Source organism: Thalassophryne amazonica, chromosome 10 (genome assembly GCF_902500255.1).
Source record: "Thalassophryne amazonica chromosome 10, fThaAma1.1, whole genome shotgun sequence".
Classification (NCBI taxonomy): Eukaryota; Metazoa; Chordata; class Actinopteri; order Batrachoidiformes; family Batrachoididae; genus Thalassophryne; species Thalassophryne amazonica.
In genome coordinates this window covers 105,685,751-105,694,110 of record NC_047112.1, presented here as the reverse complement: position 1 = coordinate 105,694,110, position 8,360 = coordinate 105,685,751, and positions in this window count along the sequence as shown.

Sequence of the window (8,360 nt, the reverse complement as noted above, 5' to 3'; positions counted from 1 at the left end):
TACGTCTTTGGGATGATTATGAGTAATTTTTTCTCTAATAGTTAAAATTTTGTTAGCAAAGAAAGTCATGAAGTCATTACTAGTTAAAGTTAATGGAATACTCAGCTCAATAGAGCTCTGACTCTTTGTCAGCCTGGCTACAGTGCTGAAAAGAAACCTGGGGTTGTTCTTATTTCTTCAATTAGTGATGAGTAGAAAGATGTCCTAGCTTTACGGAGGGCTTTTTTTATAGAGCAACAGACTCTTTTTCCAGGCTAAGTGAAGATCTTCTAAATTAGTGAGACGCCATTTCCTCTCCAACTTACGGGTTATCTGCTTTAAGCTACGAGTTTGTGAGTTATACCACAGAGTCAGGCACTTCTGATTTAAAGCTCTCTTTTTTAGAGGAGCTACAGCATCCAAAGTTGTCTTCAATGAGGATGTAAAACTATTGACGAGATACTCTATCTCACTTACAGAGTTTAGGTAGCTACTCTGCACTGTGTTGGTATATGGCATTAGAGAACATAAAGAAGGAATCATATCCTTAAACCTAGTTACAGCGCTTTCTGAAAGACTTCTAGTGTAATGAAACTTATTCCCCACTGCTGGGTAGTCCATCAGAGTAAATGTAAATGTTATAAGAAATGATCAGACAGAAGGGAGTTTTCAGGGAATACTGTTAAGTCTTCTATTTCCATACCATAAGTCAGAACAAGATCTAAGATATGATTAAAGTGGTGGGTGGACTCATTACTTTTTGAGCAAAGCCAATAGAGTCTAATAATAGATTAAATGCAGTGTTGAGGCTGTCATTCTCAGCATCTGTGTGATGTTAAAATCGCCCACTATAATTATCTTATCTGAGCTAAGCACTAAGTCAGACAAAAGGTCTGAAAATTCACAGAGAAACTCACAGTAACGACCAGGTGGACGATAGATAATAACAAATAAAACTGGTTTTTGGGACTTCCAATTTGGATGGACAAGACTAAGAGTCAAGCTTTTCAAATGAATTAAAGCTCTGTCTGGGTTTTTGATTAATTAATAAGCTGGAATGGAAGATTGCTGCTAATCCTCCGCCCCGGCCCGTGCTACGAGCATTCTGACAGTTAGTGTGACTCGGGGGTGTTGACTCATTTAAACTAACATATTCATCCTGCTGTAACCAGGTTTCTGTAAGGCAGAATAAATCAATATGTTGATCAATTATTATATCATTTACCAACAGGGACTTAGAAGAGAGAGACCTAATGTTTAATAGACCACATTTAACTGTTTTAGTCTGTGGTGCAGTTGAAGGTGCTATATTATTTTTTCTTTTTGAATTTTATGCTTAATAGATTTTTGCTGGTTATTGGTAGTCTGGGAGCAGGCACCGTCTCTACGGGGATGGGGTAATGAGGGGATGGCAGGGGGAGAGAAGCTGCAGAGAGGTGTGTAAGACTACAACTCTGCTTCCTGGTCCCAACCCTGGATAGTCACGGTTTGGAGGATTTAAGAAAATTGGCCAGATTTCTAGAATGAGAGCTGCTCCATCCAAGTGGGATGGATGCCGTCTCTCCTAACAAGACCAGGTTTTCCCCAGAAGCTTTGCCAATTATCTATGAAGCCCACCTCATTTTTGGACACCACTCAGACAGCCAGCAATTCAAGGAGAACATGCAGCTACACATGTCACTCCCGGTCTGATTGGGGAGGGGCCCAGAGAAAACTACAGAGTCCGACATTGTTTTTGCAAAGTTACACACCGATTTAATGTTAATTTTAGTGACCTCCGATTGGCGTAACCGGGTGTCATTACTGCCGACGTGAATTACAATCTTACCAAATTTACGCTTAGCCTTAGCCAGCAGTTTCAAATTTCCTTCATGTCGCCTGCTCTGGCCCCCGGAAGACAATTGACTATGGTTGCTGGTGTCGCTAACTTCACATTTCGCAAACAGAGTCGCCAATAACCAGAGTTTGATCCTCGGGCGGTGTGTCGTCGAGTGGGGAAAAACGGTTAGAGATTGTGAACGGGTTGGCGGTGTACACGGGGCTTCGTTTAGGGCTACGCTTCCTCCTCACAGTCACCCAGTCAGCCTGCTTTCCCGGCTGCTCGGGATCTGCCAGGGGGTAACTAACGGCGGCTAAGCTACCTTGGTCCGCACCGACTACAGGGGCCTGGCTAGCTGTAGAATTTTCCACGGTGCGGAAGCCGAGTCTCCAATTCGCCCAGCCTGGCCTCCAAAGCTACGAATAAGCTACACTTATTACAAGTACCGTTACTGCTAAAGGAGGCCGAGGAATAACTAAACATTTCACACCCAGAGCAGAAAAGTGCGGGAGAGACAGGAGAAGCCGCCATGCTAAATCGGCTAAGAGCTAGTAGCTACGCTTAAGCTAATAAAATATTATTTTTAATAATAAATATTATATATTATTGTAATAAATATTACAATTTGTAATACATCTGACTCTTTTACAACAAATGCTGAGCCATGAATTATTAGCAGAAAACAAATGTGCTGACAGCTGCAACAGCTTAATGCTAACTTCAACATTGAAAACGCCCTAGACGTGAACGTGTTAGCGTCGGTCCTGTTTTTAAGTTAATAAATACATCTATCAACTGTTTCAGAAGACCATAACAGGTCAGATTAACATGAAAAGGTAAATATTACTCACAGACATATGCTCTTTGGGGTTTAGTGGGGAAAAATTAAGATTAAGCGAAATAAAACACTGAACCAACAAGCACCAATTGAAGCACTGCTTTGATCTGTGAATCACTACTTCGATTGGTTCAAGGTTCAAAGCAAAACCGCGCTGCAGAAAAGGTTGATTTATACGGAAGAACGAACCATTTGCGGTAAAACAAGTTATTTAACACTAATTGATGACTAAATTAGTTGACAACTATTTTAATAATTGATTAAATCGGTTAGTTGTTTCATCACTACTAAACACCTCTTTCTGTGAGATCCCATTTGGGATGTGTGTGCGTGTGTGTGTGTGTGTGTGTGTGGTGTGTGTGTGTGTGTGTGTGTGTGTGTTGTGTGTGTGTGTGTGTGTGTGTGTGTGTGTGTGTGTGTGGCAGCGTGCTGGCCTGGACTAAACCATTGTACAACTGTGCAGGGGTGGAAGGGCCCTCAGAGATCTTTCAATATTATTGTTACAGCAGAATTATGTTTTGCAACATTTATACATTCATTCTATTTATATCCTTTTACAACATCAATTGTATGGACATTAATAACATGCAACACAAAAATGTATTTAATGCCAGTTTTTTGTGGGCCCCCCATGCTCTGGGCCCTGGGTACATAGTACCTTTACCCGCCCAGTCCGACACCCGTGGCTGATGCATACCAGCACACTCTACACACAATATAAATGTACAAGTAAATATACACGTCTGTAATGACTTCATCAAATGACTTCATTATGAAGTCATTCATACCAATCAATCACAAATATTTTTCTAATCAATATATGCTTGAGATTATCCATTTAGGCCCCTTGGTTGTTCAGATAGACCAAAAAAGCTGTTTTTGGGGACCATGTTTTCCTTGACCTTAACCAACTAGTAAAACTAATCGACTCTAAATGTGCATTCAATATTCCCTCCGCGTTTGAAGGAAATTGTCCAGCCTCTTTTGAGTCATCTTGTCCAAACACACACACGGCCTTGCTATTGCCACTTGCCGATGTACAGAGGTGTCAAGTAACAAAGTACAAATACTTCATTACTGTACTTAAGTACACTTTTTAGGTATCTATACTTTACTCCATTACTTATTTTTCTTGCCTACTTCTGACTTCTACTCATTACATTTTCACACAAGTATCTGTACTATCTATTCCTTACATTTTAAAACAAACAGCCTCGTTACTCTTGGCTTCAGTTTAATGTGTGTGTAATATATATATATATATATATATATATATATATATATATATATATATATATATATATATATATATATATATATCACGTCATGTGCGCCTGTAATCACTTTTCTGCAGCACGGCTTTGCTTTGAACCGTGAACCAATCGAAGCAGTGGTTCGCAGATTGAAGCAATGCTTCGACCTATTGCTTCGTTTATTCTTTCTTTCTTTCGCTTAATTTCGCTTAATTTTCCCCCCGCTAAAACTCTAAAGAGCATACTTCTGTGAGTATTATTTACCTTTTCTATGTTAAACCGACCTGTTATGGTCTTCTGAAACAGTTGATAGATGTATTTTATAACTTAAAAACGGGAGCGACGCTAACGCGTTAGCATGTCTATGGCATTTTCAATGTTAAAACTTAGCATTAAGCAGTTGCAGCCGTCATCACGTTCGGGTGCATTTGTTTTCAAATTGTAATATTTCTTACATTTATTTTTGTTTATAAATTAATAATCTAATGATTATTCTATACAATTTTAGAGAAAGAGGCAAAAATAACCCGAATAGAAACACAACAGAAAATATAAAAGCAATGAACATACATAAATAAATACATACATACATAAATAAGTGTTTCCTGTGAACACCTAGTGACTCTTACACCTCCAGTTCATCCCTGTCTTATTTAATGACAGTTTGTTTCGGTCAAACCATATTTTCAATGTGTTAGTTCTTCAGTGATTTTCTCCAGAACTATCTGCCAAACTAGAAAACTGCTGCATCCTAGTAAGAGCAGAATACTACTGGAATGAATTTGAATACGAAAGTTGTGTTTTTTTTGTTGTGTTGTTTTTTTCCTTCACTAAATGGATGCTGCACTCACTGCAGTTTATTGTATGGAATAGTCCCAGATTGCATTTCAGAGCTTCTAGAATTGAAACATTTTCGTGCAGGTGGTGTTGGGGGGTAATTTTGGGTTCTGGTCTTGGGCCACATGTAGAACAAATCAGTTTTTAATTAAGCTTTCAATTAATATAGTGGCATCTACCTTTTTTTTTTTTTTTAAGGTTACTTTATAATTTTATACTTTAAGTAGGTTTTGGAGCACATACTTTTTCACTTTTACTTGAGTAAAGAGGTCAAGTTGATACTTCAACTTTTACCAGTGTTTTTTAAACTGCAGTATCTATACTTCTACTTAAGTAACAAATGTGTGTACTTTTGACATCACTGCCGACGCACAGGATAATAAGTTTCAAAACTGTTGTGTGGGCCGCCGAAGAGGAGGTACTGCTGGCCCACCACCAGAGGGCGCCCTGCCTATTGGCAGGTTTCAGGCACCAGAGGGCGCCCTGCCTGTTGGCAGGTTTCAGGCACCAGAGGGCGCACTGGCCAGGTGGAGCACCGTATCAGCTGTCAGTCATCTAAACTCATCATCATCTCATCTATAAAAGCCTGGGAGAGACACCACTACTCTGCCGAGTTATCAGCTTACCATACAGGTAAACCTACTCAGCCATTTTGTGCCGTACGCACATTCATTGTTACTGAAGTCTTTGCAGTTGTGACTTATACTTGCAGCTTGTAGCCGAGTTTGTGGAAGTTGGAGGAGTTGGCGTCTCCACTCCTAACATCTGTTTTGTTCCTGCCAGCAGAACCGGGTCTGACAGCCTGGAGCGGTGGCCACGTGGGGAATCAGGACTTGGCAGCTCTGGTGTATTGCAGGTCTCCGTTGGTGGTGGAACTTCGTGGGTTCCGGCTCTTCTCTGGATAGGCATCTCCTACCCTCGGGCCTGCCCACGTGTCACCGTTTTGGATTGACTGTCTAAAAGCATATTTAAGTGTTGTTGCCCATTTGCAGAATAAATTGTTATTTATTTGGAATTCCTATTGACCGTTCATTTACGCCCCCTGGCGTGGGTCCGTGCATTCACTTTCGCAACAGGATAACTCGGCCACGTCATGGACTCCGAGGGGCGTTTGCCACTGAGTGAACAGCCAGTGGAGATGCAAGATGTGCAGGCTCCAGCAGGAGGTGCGTTGGGTGAGCTGCAGCACATTCTCACCAACCTCACTGCTTGGTTGGATTTATTAACCGAGCAGAATATTCACCTCAGCCGTAGGATGGAGGCTCTCACCACTCAGGTGGAGGCGCTCGCGCCAGGCGCGGCTGCAGTCACTCCTCCTGCGGACCTGTCACTAAACAGGGAAAATCCAGTAGTCGTTCAGCGCCCCCCCTCCCGTCACCTGAAGCTTACATTAGCCCCCCGGAACCGTACGGGGGTTGTGTCGAGACGTGCGCGGACTTCTTGATGCAGTGCTCACTCGTCTTTGCACAGCGCCCCGTGATGTACGCGTCAGACCACAGCCGGGTGGCTTATGTTATAAATTTACTTCGAGGCGAGGCACGCGCCTGGGCTATGGCGCTCTGGGAGCAAGACTCATGGCTCGTGGGATTTAGATGGGCTGATAGATCTGGTTATCCATTTAGACAATCGGTTAGAGGAACATAAACGGGAGCGAGACGAAGGACGTGGCCGGGCGCGCGTCGTCCCTCTACCTTCCAGGTCTGAAGCAGCGCTGTCCTCACCCCGCTCCAAAGCCAGGGCTTTCCGCGTAGCACCAGCTCCCCCTGCTGACGAAGCTATGGACACAAGCAGGGCTAAAGTGAAATCTAATGACAGACAGAGGAGGCTGGCCCGTGGAGAATGTTTTTACTGCGGCTCGAGTGGCCATGTGCAGAGAAACTGCCACAAACGGTTAAACACCAACGCTTGCCCTTAGAGACTGGGTTAAGGGTGAGCCATAATACACACGCGGGCATTCCACGAAAATGAGCACGACTCCCAGTCACAATCCTCTGTGGGGATTTAACCCTTACCGCTCCAGCACTGATTGACATGGGGTCGGAAGGGAACCTACTGGACAGTAGGTGGGCTAAGGAGGTAGGGCTCCCTCTGGTGGCCGTTCCTTCACCATTGAAGGTGTGGGCACTAGATGGCACCCTACTACCAGAAATCACACACCAGACACAGCCTTTAACTTTGGTTGTCTCTGGAAATCACAGGGAGGAGATTGTGTTCTTTGTAACACCTTCTACTTCCAGGATTATTTTGGGATTTGCATGGATGGTGAAGTAAAATCCCCGGATCGATTGGCCGTCTGGGGTTGTGGCTCAATGGAATGAAACCTGCCACCGGGAGTGTTTAAGATCCTCGGTGCCACCTGGCGATGCTGTTAAAGAGGAGGTCCGAGTCCCCCCCAATCTCACGACGGTGCCGGGTGAGTATCATGATCTTGCTGACGTTTTCAGCAAAGATCTGGCACTCACCCTGCTCCCGCACCGGCCGTATGATTGTGCCATTGATTTGGTTCCAGGCGCTGAGTATCCGTCCAGCAGGCTGTACAACCTCTCACGTCCTGAGCGCGAATCAATGGAGACCTACATCCGGGACTCTTTAGCTGCTGGGCTAATCCAAAATTCTTCATCCCCATTAGGTGCAGGTTTCTTTTTTGTGGGCAAGAAGGACGGCGGATCCGTCCATGCATTGATTATAGAGGGCTGAATGAGATCATGGTTCGCAGCTGATACCCGTTACCTCTATTGGATTCAGTGTTCACGCCCCTGCATGGAGCCAAAATTTTCACAAAACTTGCTCTCAGAAATGCTTATCATCTGGTTCGGAAACGGAAGGGAGACAAATGGAAGACAGCATTTAACACCCCTTTAGGTCACTTTGAGTACCTGGTCATGCCGTTCGGCCTCACCAGCGCCCCCGCAACGTTCCAACGTTGGTTAATGACGTTCTGCGGGACTTCCTGCACCGATTCGTCTTCGTATATCTAGACGATATCCTCATCTTCTCCCCGGACTCCGAGACTCATGTTAAGCATGTCCGTCAGGTCCTGCAGCGGTTGTTGGAGAACCGGCTGTTTGTGAAGGGTGAGAAGTTTGAGTTCCACTGCACTTCTTTGTCCTTCCTGGGGTTTATCATCTCCTCCAACTCCGTCGCACCCGATCCGGCTAAGGTAGCGGCGGTAAGAGATTGGCCCCAACCGGTAAACCGTAGGAAGCTGCAACAGTTCCAAAAGGTTCGCCAATTTTTACAGGAGGTTCATGAAGGGCTATAGTCAGGTAGTTGGTCCCCTTACAGCCCTGACCTCCACAAAAGTCCCCTTCACCTGGTCGGATTGGTGCGAAGCCGCGTTTAGGGAGTTGAAACACCGGTTTTCGACTGCACCAGTTCTGGTGCAGCCTGATCCTAGTCGCCAGTTTATTGTTGAAGTGGATGCCTCTGACTCAGGGATAGGAGCCGTGCTGTCCCAGAGCAGGGAGTCCGATAGTGTTCTCCACCCTTGTGCTTACTTCTCCCGCAGGTTAACCCCCGCTGAGCGGAACTATGACGTTGGCAATCGGGAACTCCTGGTGGTGAAAGAAGCCCTTGAGGAGTGGAGACATCTGTTGGAGGGAGCTGTGGTCCCATTTGTGGTTCTCACTGACCA